We start from the raw sequence: 17667 nt of genomic DNA, 5'->3' as shown, positions 1-17667 counted from the left end.
AAAGAAACATAACATTGTTTGTTATTGTACGCCGTGGCATCGCACTCCTCCATACTGCTTGATGAAAGGCGAATTTGTTGATCAAAGTGTTTCTCCCTCCAGCCAAGCCTAATTCCTGAATCTGTTAGATGTATAGCGAAAGGATTAAATATATCCCGAGGCTGTTGTTATTCTTCACTTGCATTGTCTCCAACTGTCTCATAAATTTCTCGATGAGATTCTGCCTGTGACCGAGCCCATAAATCAGAGTGCTGGGTACCCCCAATACACTGGCAATTAAGTCCAATCTTTGAGCACAGATTAAGTTCCACTGCAGCAAAGATTGTACCCAAGTTCTGAGACGGGAGTGGAGAAACTGCTCAGAAAATAATTTGCTGCGAAAATTTGAACCGCAAAAATTGTCAAGTTCGAAATATACATCCATCACTGCCGGAGGTGAACTGCCCCCACAGGCGACTGGACTCACGCTTGCGAATATTACCTCCAATATGCAGTGGCGCCAGATAAAATGATCTGTGTACGGCAGGTCTGGGGGAGCAGGATGTGTCTGATAATCAGAATACAATGGCGTGCAGCAAGCTTCGTGCCGAGTCTGTGTGTTGGCAATTCACTTGCTCCCCCCATCCTTGCCGCACTGTGCGCGACAAATCGTCTTCATCATCTCCAATTTGTGGCCACCTTTCCCGGTGCAGAGACCCTAATATGTCTCGGAAGGAGAGAGATTTTGAAATCAAATGGTTGAGTAGTGGGGGAAGGGTTTGGGTGTGTGAAGAGGAGTGGGGGTAGAGAGAGGGAGAGAGTTAGGGGGAGGATGGGGGTAGGGTGTGGTGTCAAAGGGGTAGAGTCTTTGAGCCCATCAAAGGGAAGTCTTGAGATAATAGACATAATAACCGAAAGAAATTCAAAAAATTCATGGTATATTGATTATCTTTTATTTGTTATTTCCAGTCAAACGGGATTGTTGAATACGGCAGCGTCGCTCACAGTAGTGTGCCTTACTTGCTATCGGCATCGGTAAGGCAAAAGAAGTCCTTTTATCTTGTCTGCAAACAAACATTTCTGCCAATTATTCATAGCTTGTGAATTTGCTGGATTTGGGAAGGATTTACAGTCCTATCTTAACTTCTTCTTGCTTAATAGGGTGATTGAAAATCAGAAGCTTTTATTGATGGCTGCTGGCATATGCTGGCTGCTGGCATATGCTGGCATATAAATGCCATGATATTGCCTTAATGTGATATTATTTTGAAATAGTTGTTAATTATGGTGTATGTGTACACTTTAAAAGATATTCAATATAGAGATGATAGCTGTTGGTTGATTCGAAGCCTGAGAGCAATGGAATCTACTTATATGTCTACTTTGCATAATTCGATATTGGTTAAAAAATACTTTGCAAAATATCATGTGTTTAAATATGAAATTCTTTATAGAGAAAATTTTCTGTCAGTTTTAAGTTATCTTCCCCCTCCCCCCCCCCCAAAAAAGAAAAAAAGTCGATCAAGTTTACACTGTCTTGATCATACACAAATAATTTTGGTTACATATATTTGACAAAGATATTGAATAATGCAGAGAGCATTATTGACATATTGTGGACTTTGCAGTTTTGCCCAAGTGAAGAAAAGGCTTTATTAGTCTCAAGCAATATTGTCTGTCCTCTCTCCCCATATTGATGCTTAGTCTGATGACAAACTATTACGTCATTTTGTGTGATTGTGAGGACGCATCTGAAGCATAAATATATATGCCAGCCAACATTTTGCGGCTCAGATCAGTCTGGCCTGTGGGGAATTCCCTACTAAATGTGAGTCAGTTTCGTATCATATGTATGTATGTAATATATGTACTGCTCTGTAGACTTCGGCAACAGTCTTTTCCTTCTTGTGCATAATGGCAGGAGAGCAGAGCTCCAGTGTAATGCCTGAATAGCAGAAAATAACAAAAAGTTTTAAGATAAGGATATAATGTCACGTCTTTGAGAGAAACATTTTGTCATTCTTACCAGTATCAACATGTATTTCATTAGCAGCAATTTAGATATTCTGCCAAAATTAGCAGTGATGCAAATCCATCATCCATGATATATATATATTTACCAAGTCAAATTAACAGAGTGGCACTAGCCTTAAAATTTACAGTACTTGAAATTATGCTAGTGTCAAAGAAAAAGAAGCATACTTCTGACACTATTCAAATATTATGATGAAAGCAAAACCTGTCGAGGAATTCTAGAATAAATTTTGGATTGGTACTTCAAATTCCCCCCCCCCCCCCCCCCCAGTTTGCTAAATGATACCCTGATATCAAATGCTTGATATATTTCTGAGATATTCTTTGTTAAAGGTTTGGACTATATTTACATGCAGACGTTCACAAATGCAATATTATTATAGATTTACATATTTCCTATCCAATTAAGCAATGTATACTGTGTTTTACTCTTAACTATGTTTTCCCCATCCTGCATGTTCTGTTTTCCTTTAAAGATGTTACCGAAAGACAATGATGTAATCAACAGACAAACAGCCAGCCAGACAGACAGATAGACAGACAGACAACATACAGACAAACCAGGAAAGACACACAGAGAGAGAGAGAGAGAGAGAGGGAGGAGAGCAACAGCTTCCTTAAGATTGGTACATTTGACTGATGGCATGCTTTTTTGAACAGATTTTCAAAGTCCAACCCAAGGTTGGTTGTTTTGGATATTGTTCACATGCTTTAACCTGAAACTAATTTCTCAAATAGAACATGTAGGCAGGTATGGATAGGTTCACAACTATTGGACTATTTCTTGATACAGAGTGGCTAAATCTGCTTAGTTCAGGCTAATTAAAATGGCACAGTGCCTCCCCCATAAGATGCTGTCTGCAACTGGTATTTCTTACAGGAACAGTCTGTGTAAAACTTTATTCATGGATTTCCTGTTATTTCCCTTTTTGTTAGGTAGATGTGTAGGCTGAGATGGAATTGATATGTTTGCTTAAATCGAGTAGTCAAAACTATTTTGGAATGACTTCATAAGAGACAACACTACTCTCCCTTTTTATGCACGCATGTGTATTATAATATGTAAAACATGGATACATGAATTTAAACGGGCCTATTTGTGCATTGTTAGACCCTATATCACCAGAAAGAATAAAGCAACAACAGAGGAAAAATCATGTTTCCATTAAAAAGTGATTTTTTTCACAGTTTCCATTTAATTCTCTCTTGTTTTTTTAACTTTGGAAGATGGCACAAAAAATAAAAAACTTCTTCATATAGATAGAAAGATAGACAGATGTGTGGATAAAAAAAAACAACAACGTACAAATTGAGCATGTGAAGATATCATTGTCAACATTTACTTCACATGACAAAGACATGGAAATTATTCAATTCATTTCAATTCAATTCAATTCAATGCAATTCAATTCAATTCAATTCAATTCAATTCAATTCACTTTAATTCATTTATTTTCATTCTTCTTTTTCCAACAAAGCATAACACAGAATAAATCAGGAATTATTTCATAAACATATACATTCGACTTTGCAAAGGATGAATGATACAGATGAAGATATGCATGCATACTGGCAAAAAGTACAAAGTTATGCTTCAGTTGAGGAAAAAAAAAAAGAATGGAGAGGCCCACTAAAATGCAAGCTTGTATATTGTAAACCACTGAAAAAAAAAATTCTATGAAATACTTAATTGTCCCGGTCAATTAAGATCAAGTCAGCGCACAGATCACAGTTTCTCTCAACTCTATAGACATCAGGCAATGTTTTCTGTGTATATCATCCACATAGATTTGGTGATCAATGTCCATATGAGTCTTCCTGGGTTCTCGAATGCCACAGTGGAAAAAAAAACTTTGAAAAAATAAGATTGGAAATGAAAGTGATGTAAAAGCTAATACTGTCAGCTGAAGAATGTTTTGACATCACTGTATTCAATTATTGTTACCACTCAAATCATACTTGCATTGTTTGTTAAGTTCATGATGTTGCAACATTCACTTTATGATCATGATATATTTTTGACCTCATAAATTGAATTGAATATCCTGTGTCAAGGAGACTGGATCATATCAATTATGCAAATGGAATATGAAGAGGAAATCCAGTCTTTCGAATGTCAGAAATAGCAAGCTTCTTGGTCTAATATCTTATAGGCTCACCTGATGTCTACTAATAAAATTTATGGAAATTGAGAGTGCTTGCTGATGATTGATTATAGCTTCACAGTGTGGAGGATACTCTTGATCTGTCTTCTTGAGATTATACAGTCTGTGTTTTTGCTGTCATTGTCTCTTTTTATCAGTATGTCAATTTTTTTTTTTCATGTAGTAGCTTTGGAGACAGGTAATCTAAAATTCACAGTGGTCAAACTATCAAGGAGTGATCTTGAGTGAAGGGTAAAACCAAGATATGAAAATACTACATACCTCTTTGAATTTGTCTCCTTTACCACCTCCACCACCTCCTCCTCCTCTTCCTCTTCATCCTCCTCTTTCCATAATTGTTCGCTCCCTTCAAATCACTCTCATCCCTCCTTCTGTCTTGCCTCTGTTTTCCCTGTCCCTTCTCTACTCACATCTTTTCACTCTTTTCCTTGGATGAGTAAATAGAGACTGGCATACAGCCACAGGGCCAAAAAATCTTCCACTATTTGGGAAGCCATCAGACTAATTTCTGCCTGCAGCGGTTCTATACATACACCTATTACACATATCGACTTGGAAGAAACATGGCGGTGGAATAGAATCATGCCTTTCATTTGATCTTGTGGGTTGAAGTAATGAAAAATTGCCCCTATCCTATTATATTTCACTTGGCTAAGGCATTCCATTTCTACTTTGTGTTTGTTGTTCATGATTGTTACATTGTAGTTTGATTTCAGCACATGCTAGTCTCTGGAAATGTAAGATGAAGGGAAAAAAACAAACATCCATTTCATGACCATTATTTTTCATGTCCTGTCTTGATAGCACCTCTACCACCCCCTCCCCCTCCTCCATAAAAAGTGACTAATAGTAATCTTTTTGTATGGAAATAGAACGAATGTTATTACTAAGCTGTAGGTTGGGATATATGTGAAATCAACTGAATTCATTATGATGGCTCGGTGGCATGGAAATGGCATGAAGTGAAAATCAGAGAGAACTGATAGAAATCACACAGAGTAAAATTGCAGTATGCCATTTGTGTCTACAATCTACTTACACTGATGTATACAATAAAGAACTACATCAGCGATAATTCTGACCAGATAGTCAGGATCTAATATCCTTATCCCTAGTTTGTTGCTTACTGTGTACTGCATACGCCAAATATTTCGCAAGGTTTTTATTTTCTTACTTTTTGTGAGTCAGGTGCTATTTGGAAATTTAAAAACACACACACAAAAAAATTATATCTGATCTTGACATGAATGTGTCCTGCAAGCATGCATTTCTCTGTTCAGGACTGTGCTCCACAATCGTGAATTTAACCATGCACAAAATTGTCAGGAAGTCCCGATTTGCAAAAATATAGACATGCTAAATATATAACATATACAGTAATCATTAATTATCATGCAAATATTGGAGAAATACTTAGTCATATAAGGAGGAAAATGATAGCAGGGTAATGATGTCTCATAGTCAGAACATTTCATGTGCAAAATTTATATCCCAAAATATATCACATATGAATGAGGCAAGTATGTTAGAATAGATCACCCACAATTTTCTGAAAGGTTATTACTGAAAAAGACATAAACAGTTTAGTCATACATTGTTTCTGAAATTCAGCTTACCACCAATAGAACATCAGAAGCACAAAATTATTTTGTTAAAAAAAAAGATATTGGAACAAATGAAAATAAGTGTGTGTGTGGCTATTCATTATCAGTACTTTTGGATCCTTCGAAAAAATTCCTATCAATCATTTTAGTACCAATGCAAACATTTTGGTCCCTGAATGATTTTCCAGACATAAATACATTTTGCTGAATATTCCTTTATTGAGAGAGAAAGATAAGAGTTCTCCAAAGCTTACATGCATGTAACAGACAATCTGTTCAGATCTGATGATAAGCATTCTCCCAATAAAGCTGTGTTTGATTTAATAACATAGTGATTGACAGAACAAGTTCCATGATATTCAGATCTAAGGTAGATAAGATGTGCGTGGATCATGGAGAGCAGTGTGTGGAACTAATATTTGCAGGAAGTGTTTCTCTGATACCCACAACATTTTAACAGTCTGTCCTCAGATATGATATATTAATCAAGTATTTTGCTAAACATGAGTTTTCTCTGCTACTAAGATAATATGGAAGACACCAATGACATATATGATGCCTGATACCTTGAGAACATTGCTGATGATAATTTTGATAGCAATAACCAATATTATTCATTTACTTAATTTCTAGTTCTTCGCTCTTGCTCTTGAGTCCTTCAATAATTGTTAATGATTAAAAAGTGGTGCAGGTATTACTGATGATATCATGATCACAGTTATATCATCTGATCTGTACTAATCAGTATAATTAAAAAATGACTCTGATGGAAATGGTCTAGTGATAATATCAGTAAAAATGAATATTGTAAAAGCTCAAGAGATAATATTTGTAACAGCACTAACTTGATAATTATGCCTTCCATATTGATGACATTGTATGTTATTATGCAACTTGCAAGTGCTCTTGAACCATTGGCCTCAAAAGATGTTTAATGTTTTCTCGTAGAGTTAGAACATGGCACACAAAACACGACTCACATGAGCAGAGGGTCAACCTGTAAATAACACAATTCAGCCAACCATGTCAATGTCATGAGATTTAGTGTTGTCATGTTACAAATGGATCCTGTGTACCATGTATGTCACCTGACCAAGTTTTTAACTTCCTTTTTTTTTCATTTAGTATCATAATGATAGAATCCCTCCAAACCAAAACAACAGTTATTTACTATCAGTGTGGTAGACTCCCCTCCAGGCCAAAACAGCAGTTATTTACTATCATTGTGATAGACTCCCCTCCAGACCAAAACAACAGTTAATTTACTATATCATGATAGACTCCCCTCCAGACCAAAACAGCAGTTATTTACTATCATTGTGGTAGTCTCCCCTCCAGACGAAAACACCAGTTACCAAAACAACAGTTATTTACTATCAGTGTGGTAGACTCACTTCCAGGCCAAAACAACAGTTATTTACTATCAGTGTGGTGGACTCCCCTCCAGACCAAACAACAGTTATGTACTATCATAGTGATGGACTCCCCTCCAAAACAAAAAACCAGTTATTTACTATCATTGTGATAGACCACCCTCCAGACCAAAAACAACAATTATTTACTATCACTGTGGTAGTCTCCCCTCCAGGCCGAAACAGCAGTCAATGACTTCGGTGCAGATGATGCTGCTCCTTGTGTTCACAGTTGTTATTGTTGTTTTTAGAGCATTACTGTTTCCTGCAATAGCATTCTTAGTATTGCTGTTGCATTAATCATTCATCATGTTGCTGATGGTTCCCCAAACACAGTATCATGTATGTTATAATTCCCTGTTGATAAAGACAATGTTTTGTGTGTAGTCTGTTTTGTGTCAAGCAGTCCACTGTCTATGCTTTCCTAGATAATAATGACAGATCAAAATTTTGTTAGCAGCTCCAATTTTTAACAAATGTTATGACAGTTTGGCTCAAGTTCATATCAAAATTCATCTTATTTTGGCAATGATGGCTTAGTACATATTTTTTTTTCTGATTTCATGTTTAACATGGGTGTTCTATAAAAAAGAAAAAGTCTTGCATTATTAACATTTCTTTTTGTTTCTACAATCATGATAGATACCCTAACTCTATGAATCATCATCTAAAATTAAAGATTGAAAAATTTAGATTTGAGGTTCTTGAACTGTGTTGAAATGAATGCAGCTTCTCTGAAAAGCCATTGTATGATTTAATTTGATGACCTGGTTTATGATATGGCTTCAAAAGGTACATTTACTCTCAGTAATTAATTGTGCACCAGACATATCTCTCATTTATATTGTGGTATGTTTGTTTGTTTGCAGGACAGTGAACTACTAATATGAATGAGATTTTGTGTGTGTGTGTGGTTGTGTGTGTGTGTGGTGGTGGGGGGGGGGGGATGTTTGTGGGGAGAAAATGAATTTGATTTACCAAACTCATTAGGTCCTCAAGAAACATTTACAAGAAACAAACATAACTGGCAGATCAAAGGCAGACTTTGAGATGACTTGAAGTGTCTTCAAGTTAAATCTGCGATCCTCATGAATCATCTTAATATGCTCTCCAATTCAATTCAATTCAATTCAATTCAGTGCAACTCAAAATGAATATTATTTTTCATTATAGCACAAATTAACAAGTATACAAATGGGATGATGATAGAACACATAAGCCAGTTGGCAATTGCTATTCTTTTAAAGCATGTATAGGCTTGCCATAACAACGACAGGTGCATTTGAGAGCATGTTTAGTGGAAAAAAATGAAAGGACACACTTAAAGCGGGGTTTGTAATGTGTGGGTTCCTCAAAGAAAATCCAGATAAATGGCTGAGGAATAAATTTACATGTTGATATAGTCAGCAACTGCAAAGAGGACTAATTCGGGACAAGACATGGGACAATATAAAAACGTGATGTAAGAAGTGACAGAACAAAACAAAGACACAAGAAAAATATACAGGACAACATTTCTGTCTACAGACAGGAAAGTGAAAAGGTAAGGAGAGGGAGTATACAGAAATCTGCAACATGCACTGCCATTACTTCGTGAAGTGGCATAATACATTTACGAGATGTGTATGCACAGAATGGAAATGCTTAAACTTATGGAATATGCAACTGTAAGAGAAAAAAAGAAATGAGTTTGATAAAAGAATTATGTGTACAAGTACATTTGTCATGATTGTCAAGAGAGTTCCAGAATTGTAGTATGGGCACATTCAGTATAGGGAAGGTGCAATTCATGGGATCGCCGAGTAAGATAACTGTAAAAGGTTTTTTTTGGGGGGGTGGGTTTTTTTTTTTTTTTTTTGGACAGTCTATTGAAGTTACTTGGGAGAGAGTTACTACTATGATTTTACATAAATACATGTAGGCCTTTGTGAAATGAATACAAGGTTTTGATACACTTTCTAAAGAGGAATCATCAAGTGGCAGGGCTTCTAACACAACACTGAAAAGCATGCATTTGTTTTCTGGACATTTAATGATAGTTTGTTGGCTCTTATAGCCATTCATAGAGTGCATCTAGTTCAAAATAAACAGTTTTTCTTCAGTGTGTTTGGATTATTATCAGAACAGAAAACAGTAGGGTCATCAGCAAATAGAAAAAAAGAGAGAACATCAGACCATCATCAAAAATATGTTGATATGGGCCCATGCTGTAAAGGGGACCCGAATGCAAAGTTGTTGAATGCCACCTTTGATTTCTGTAAATGTGGAGTTGTGATTATTCAAGGAAACATATTGTCTTCTACTGTTAAGGTAATTCCTGAACCGGCTCCAAATCCTTGTCGTATAAGCCATAATGACACAGCACGTAAAGCAAAATGTTGCCATTAATAGTATGATAGTATCAAAGGCCTTGGAGAAGTCCAAGAAAATACTGATGAAGTGGTATAGTGATCGTCTATTGCATTCATCATTTTATCAGCAAAGTCTAAAAATGCATGAATTGTGCTATATTTCTGTCAAGACCCAAATTGTGAGTTTGTAGAACTCTTGAGTGTTGAAGCAGTTCATTTTTCTGTTAAAGATTTTTTTTTTTTCAAGAATTTGAGGTAGTTCGGGTTATAAAAAAATTGGATGGCGAGTACCAAAATGAAGTTTGCCCCTTTCTTCAAAAATGGAATGACCTAAGAAATGTTCATTTGTTTAGAGAATACACCATTTAATATAAATTATTTGAAGATATGTAATAGGGGATTGTCATTGGCCAATATCACACCTTTTAAAATGAGGCTACCATTGTCATCACTACTCATGCTTTGGTTGTTCCTCATAGTAGTGACTATATCTTTTATCTCATATTTGGTGCTAATGGCAAAAAAAGGTGGAATTAGGAATGGATTTACCTAGAAACTTAGAAAATTGTGTATTAGTACAAGCGATGTTTCATGCATAATTTTCTCAAATCCTTGAAAATAAGAATTAGATATGTTAGCTATATCACATGGATTTTCAACAACCTGGTTTTTAAATCTTAATCTATTGATAGTTGATTTTGATATTTCATTTTATTTTGATATATTCATAGCCTGCTTTAAGGATCTTTCATGTATCTGTTGGCATCATTCCCATAAAATTGTAATTGCATCAAACAATATTTCATCTTCTCTAAGCATAAAATCTTTGTTCAAGTATTCTTATACCAAAATAAATTTTCTTTAGATGCTTAAGATATTTTTATTCATCTTGAATTTATAATCTTCTACTGATTAAACTCAAGAGGGATTTATAGATCCAGGGTACCCTATCAGATTAAGGGATGTGTTATGATTAACACAATTATCCTTCTGTCTGGAAATCTCAACATCTATATGCTAATTAAAATCTATCCAAGGGTTGCAGAACTGGAGGGGGGAGTCTGCAGCTCCCCCCCCCCCTTTTTTTTTGGCTGAAAATGAAACATGAAAAGCCTGAAAAAAATAAAAAACACAACCAAACAAGAAAACCCGTGACTTTTGAGATTTTTTTTTTTTTTTGGGGGGGGGGGAGGGGATATTGACTCATGACCCAACCAACCACGAATACTGCCCCGCCCACAGTAAAAGAAAAAAAAAAGTTCTGCCGGCAATGCTATCATAAATGCTAGACCAACAACCATTGTCTGAACTAGCGCTAAGACTAGCAAGATTTTCTTGAGTACATCTTTTTTTTTATGGGGGTAAGTCTTCATTGCTAATGAAGTGTTACTAAAATGGGATATGGTTTGATGATGATATGCAATATTGGACAAAATTATTGCCAAATTCAGAAGAGGAACATAATTGTAAAATATATTTTTAATGTAAGTAGCAGAGTGTTTTACAACATGAGTGAGTTAAAAGATGAGGAGCAAGAAAGAGGCTGATGAAAAAAGAATATCTAGAAATTCATGTGGCAAGTAGCTATTAGCAAGCTTCAATAGATCTTTATCAAAATGGTCCACTATGAAGGAGTCTTTATTAACAAAAGAGATTCTTCATCAAATTTTTAAGAGTGTTGTTAAAAATTTTATGAATTGGAATTTTGAGGTCTCTAAATGATGCCAACAACTATATTTTTATTTTGGGCAATAGAAATTTCTATAAACAGGGACTTTATAAGTCTTCATAAAATTGAGGTTGTCCCAAAGAGTAAACTCAAAATGGCATGGAGCATAAATAGTATGCAATACCTCCACCTCCAGTTCAGTCTGTTATTCACAGTTAAGTTGTAGGCCTATTATGTCCAGTGTAAATAGTCTACTTTGAGCCTGGAGAAAGCCATGTTTCTGTGAGACCTATAACAGGAAATGTTACAGAAGAAGAAGGAATAAAACATGAATAGGAACTATGGGCTAACATTAAGCAAATGATGAGGATGTTTAAGGACAATATTGTACAGAAAAGACTTTGCATTGAGGGTAACAGCAGTGACGGTGAGGATGGTGTTTGATTAATTCTACTGAACCTTACTCTATGTAATCAACGGATGATGCACAAAGAATGTCTGCTGAAATGCAATGTTCACCACTGCTCAAAAAAGAGAAAATAAAAATATTGAGGGGAAACCACCAGATCTAAAAAGTATTTCAGTGAGTGTAGCATTTAGCATGTACCTAGAATATTCAGGTTCATGATTGTATACTAGGAGATATTTTAACCCATTGAGGACAGTTTGATTTTGCTACAACATGCATTCCCCATAGACACTTGCCCGAGTATACTCGGGACTCGTCCTCAACGGGTTAATGGTAACAAGTCTGCAAGAATCTTCAACCAGGAGGAGATGGATAGAGTGATCCATGGAATTCAAGAATTTATGTAGCGTGTCTACATAAGTCAGAAAGCAGAAATGACATAAAGCTTTATCAAAATTACAAGTGTGCATGCATGTGCAAATAGGGCAAGAAATAGTTTCAGACGTAGTGATCATTGGTCGCAAAATTTGGATTAAGATGCGAAGCCACAGTGGCTAGTGAAAGGACTGATAGGGTGAATGTTATATGCTAACATGCTAAATGTTAGAAATGAGGTCAAATCTTACTGAGATTTGAACATACATACTATACAAGCACAAGCTGGATAGATGGCAGCAGCTAGAGCTAATGTCAGCTTAATAATGATTGTGAGATGTAAGTATATGGAAAAGGACCTAAACATTTGTGATAAGGAGACATCAAATCTAAATAACAAGTTCAGTTTTTAAGAGTACACACAGTTTGATACTTTAAAACAAATGTGAATAAACCAGTTACCAACTTATAGTCAAATCTATGACTGCTTCTTCCCTTATGTTATTCACACTGTGTGCACTAATGTTACTTATAGGAAAGACAGGGTAAGGTGGGAGCTGGAGTAAGACGGTCTCCACTGCCTTCAGCATCTCTAGCAGTCCGTCAATGAACTGACAGCCGGTGAGACTCACAGACAGTCTCAGCCCTCCAGACTCATCCGATTAATTACTCAGCTAAATGAGGAGAGAGAACACCAGAGCCAAAACTTGGGATATGCCTCTAAGTCTACTCTAGCCCCTACCCCCATCCCCCTACCCCCCACACCCATCACTTCTTTACCTTCCCTCCCTCATGGTTTTCTTATACCCATCCATTTGTTCTCCCCAATTCACCATGCCACTCTGTGCAGGTGCAGAATTTAATCTTACTTGTCACAGCGCCACAACTGTGTTGATCGTGTGCCTGTGTGCAAACACAATGGGTAAAAAAGGGGGCTTTTAATAGAATTAATTTGTTAATATTGAACGGCAAATTTCTACTGGTTTGTTTTACCACTTACCCCTTGTGCATATCTCAGACATAACTCCTTCATTCTTTTTCTATCTCACTTTTCATCATTCTTTTTCTCTATTCTTTTTTGTTCCCCTGTACATTGTCACTGTCATATATGAGCATGAATCACTCATTCTCATGAGTCAGTAATAGTTATGCTTTTGTCAATAATTCCAAAACACTGTCAACATAAAGTCACTGTCTATTGACAGACAATGTGACAGGCATTAAAGAAACTTGTTAGTGAAACTGTCAACTCATAAGTTGTTTCCTATACATTCTGTTGAAGAAAGAAAGTGAAAATAAAGTTTGAATTTGAATTTGAAGTAATGTGCAGAGACACCAGCATATCTATGTGTGTGCATATTCATAGTTAGATACATAGATTTCACGTTAGAAGAGAAAGCAGGCTATCAGAATCAACTTGTGATTTTTTAATGAAAAAATCTCCTCGTCCTTTTTTTTTTAAGTGTACAATATATTTCCCTCCATCAGTATAGACAGTGATACTTGATTGATCAATCTGTGCTGATGGGTTAGTGATGTTTGCCATTCATTTCTATAAGACTCTGTCCTGTAGTCCAAATCAAAGTATGTAAGTTAGTTTCTAATGTGATTTTGATGTTTTAACCCTTAGCCTCACTGAATCTCTCTTCATCTCATTTCCTTTTCTCTCCTTTTTGGTCTCCCTCACCTTCTTGTCCTTAATTTTGAGGGAGAGCTCGCCCCCAACATGTTTACTTAAAGTCGTAAGGCAAACAAGACCTTGGCCGAAGCACTGCTCTAATCAAATTAAGCAGAATGTGCTGCTGGATTGTGGTGTGTTATGGCCCAACCACTACAACTATCACCACTTCTTGTCAAACTGGCCAGTAACATGCAACCAATGTTAGCTCTGCTGTGACCTAAGCGACATGCCACTCTTGGTTCTGAGAACCCATGCTTGCCCATTGTCCATTCTGACCATTTACTTGGCAACATTTATACATTGTAGGCACCTACTGCCTAATTTAAAAAAAAAAAAGAAGGTTTCTTTCCTTGGAGAAAGTTTCTGCCTGAAAATACAGTGTAAAATGGGTCAAGAAATCAGTGGAAATTTCATCTAAATTATGTAAGTAACCATAAAGTTACCAGTCATTGTCAGAGTACTCTCCTGTGATGTGCAATGGACACCACAATCACCTGGATTTGTATCAGGCTATGAAGTCCCTTGTCTGGCACATTTCACTTGTGTCTCGATCGAAAGACTCAAATGTAAGATTTTTTTTTTTTCAAAGTTCCTTGAAATTTTTTACTTTCCCTGTTGGGGAGGAAGGGTGAAACATAGCCCTGAATTTATGCAAGTAGTTTAACCCGTTCCATACAGGAACCTGGTGGCCTGTGTAATAAGTGTATGGAGATTTCAGAATTCAGTATCAAATGGGTTAAAGGTTGGACTAAGATTAGTGCAAAGTAGGTGTACCTCCCTTATAAAAATCTTAGGTTGCGGCAAGCTTGCAGCAAGCTTGCGGTAAGCTTGCGGCAACCTTAATTAGCTTGTATTAAAGAGTGCAAGCTTGCGCATGCTTATTGCCATCTTACTGCAAGCATGATACAAACTTGGCATCCCCTGGTAAGCTTGCTGCAAGCTTGCGGTAAGCTTGCTGCAAGCTTGCGGTAAGCTTGCAGCAACTTACCATTAGCTTGTGGACGATTGCAAGGTCGCAGATATGATTGCAAAAATAATCGCAAGCTTGCAGATTGTGTCGCAAGCTTGCAGATAAGTTTGCAAGACCATATGAAAGCTGTGCAAGCTTATGACAAGCTTGCAGTGAGACAACTAACAGCTCTGCAAGCTGGCCGTAAGCTTGCAAGTAATGCAGAAATCTCCGCAAGCTTACCACAAGCTTGCAGGCCATTATCAGAATTTCTGTGAGCTTGTCGCAAGCTTGCAGGTTGTTAAAGAAAACTCCTCAAGCTTACTTAAGCTTGTGAACTGTGATCAAAATCTTTGCATGCTTGCTGCAAGCTTGCGGGTTAGAACTTCGCAAGCATGCAAAATGCAGTCAAAATCTTCGTGAGCTTGTCCCAAGCTAAAGCTAGTGGGTAAATTGTTAGAGCAAATTCTGCAACCTTACCGCAAGCTTACTGCAACTGTATGGCCACAATCAAAATCTTTGCAAGCTTGTCGCAAGCTTGTCGCAAGCTTATAGGTTAATTGATTGAGAAAATTGCCTGGTGCCCTCTCAGTTACAAAAAAGAAAGTTACTTTGTTCACTCTGAAATTCAAAATGGCGGTTTGACTGTTTCTGTGTGCAGCTTAGATTTAAGGACAATAATTCTGTTAAAGGTATGAAATTGATTAATACTATTATAACTAACTGCATGCATTAACATGCTGAATAACTTCACCATATTTTCATTCCCCATAAACCTCAATAATCTACACATTTCAACAAAGTAATCATAGTAACTTCCCCTAAATGTGCAATACAGTCCCACCCATTGTAATTTGTGTGTGTATTAACAGGTATTTTTATTGTTACATATAACTCAATACCGGTACATTCTGCATACCTCTTTTTTTTTCAATAGTAAAATAAATGAATGTATAACAGATTTGAGTGTATTATTTATACTTCATCCTTTTTTTTTTATGTTTCACTTTTGTGCAAATTTCAATTAAATTTCCTAATTGTATCCCCCGAACAGAGTTCGGAGGATACTATGGATTTGGCCTCGTTGCACCGCTGCGTCCGCTGCATCTGCGTCCGCCACAGAGATTTTCTTGTGAGAGCGCTCTACTGGCTGCAGTTCTTCGTAGATCATCTTTAAATTTGGCATGAAGGTGTATTATGGTACAACGAAGATGTCTGTTGTTTCTGGTGCTGGCGCCCTCGCTTGTTCTGTCTTTATACATGAAAATAAGGTCAATTTAACAGGGTCTGCTTGTGTGTGCAACGTACGCTGGCCTTGTTTCTTGACCGATTTTTTTTTTTTCAAATTTGGTAGGCCTATGTATTAATGTATCATAGTCAAATCTATACACCTACGTGTATACCTATTGATAATGCTGCCCTCACTGTTCCACCTTTTACAGGGTCAAAGGTCACCCTGATCATGTCAAAATTTGCAAATGTGCTTATATATGCAATAACTTGATTGTTACTCAACGGATTTTATTCAGACTTGCTAAGGAGGTGTATGGGTGGTCATTCTACATGAAGGACACAACAGTTTGTGGTGATGGCGCCCTCAGTGTTCCGACTTGGATGCCATGTCACATTTCTTGTGTGTGCTCTATCAGCCACATTTCTTATCAGATTTTCTTCAAATTTGGCAAAAAGGTGCATCATAGTGAAATCAAGGTGCCCATTGTTTTTGGTGGTGGTGCCCTCGCTTGTTCCGTCTTTATACATGAAAAGGTAAATTCAACAGGGTCTGCTTGTGTGTGTGATGCTGGCCTTGTTTCTCGACTGATTTTTTTCAAATTTGGTATGTAAAGGTATCATAGTCAAATCTATACACCTATACCTACAGTGTATTGATAATGCTGCCCTCACTGTTCTAGCTTTTACAGGTTCAAAGGTCACCCTGACCATGTCAAAATTTGCAAAAAGGCTTAAATATTTATGCAATGACTTGATCGTTACTCACTGGATTTTACTCAGACTTGCTATTTTAAAGGAGGTGCGGGTGGTCAATCTACATTGTACATGAAGGACACATAACAGTTTGTGGTGACAGCGCCTTCAGTGTTCCGACTTGGAGGCCATGTCACATATCTTGTATATGCTCTATTCATAGCTATTTAGAAGCGACATTTCTTGTCAGATTTTATTCAGGCTTGCTATGGCGGTTTTGTGGGGGGTTATTCTAGGTACCGGTAACAAAAGTTTTCATTGACAGCGTCCTCATTGTTCCAACTTTTAAGGATATGTCATATTTCTTGTATGTGCTGTATAGTACTACATGTAACCTCAATTCTTATGGGATTTAATTATTCAGACTTGCTAAGGATCGGTAAACGAATGATCATTGTACATGTACATGTAGGATACAACAGCTTGTGGTGGTGGTGCCCTCAGTGCTCCAACTTAGATGCCAGTCACATTTCTTGTGCATGCTCTATCAGCCACATTTCTTGTTGAATTTTGTTCAAACTTGCTATTGAGGTTTATGGGGAGTTATTCTAGGTAACAAAAATGTTCATTGCCAGTGCTCTCATTGTTCAAACTTTTATAGGATGACATGTTATATTCCTTGTATGTGCTATATACCAGCCTCATTTCTTGTCAGATTTTATTGTATCCTGCGACAGTTGCCATATTATACAACATTCTGGCCTAAAGTAATCCAGATGGGGAATGGGAGATTGGTTCAGGGGATACAATGTATGTGAAGAGTTGTTCGCAAAAACCGATAAGTTCATATTTACCAAATGGAGATATTTGCGATTAAAGGTCAAGAAAAATAAAGAGAATAATAAGGAAATTTTTGCTTCTTTTGACCGTAACTTCAAAAATGTACCTTTATATGTAAGGACCAATATATCATTTTAAGGGTATAATTTGTACTTTATAACAGAAACCGTACTTCAAAATCTTCAAAAATGGACTTATCGGTTTTTGCGAACAAACTCTTCAAGTGCTCGAACGGGTCTCCTGTGCGAGCGCTCTATAGTAATCAAATTTCTT

This window comes from Diadema antillarum, unplaced genomic scaffold (genome assembly GCF_040938485.1).
Source record: "Diadema antillarum isolate AM-2024a unplaced genomic scaffold, OU_Dant_1.0 seq00000550_RagTag, whole genome shotgun sequence".
Taxonomy (NCBI): domain Eukaryota; kingdom Metazoa; phylum Echinodermata; class Echinoidea; order Diadematoida; family Diadematidae; genus Diadema; species Diadema antillarum.
The sequence above is the reverse complement of the archived record's forward strand: the minus strand, read 5'-3'. Positions refer to the sequence as shown.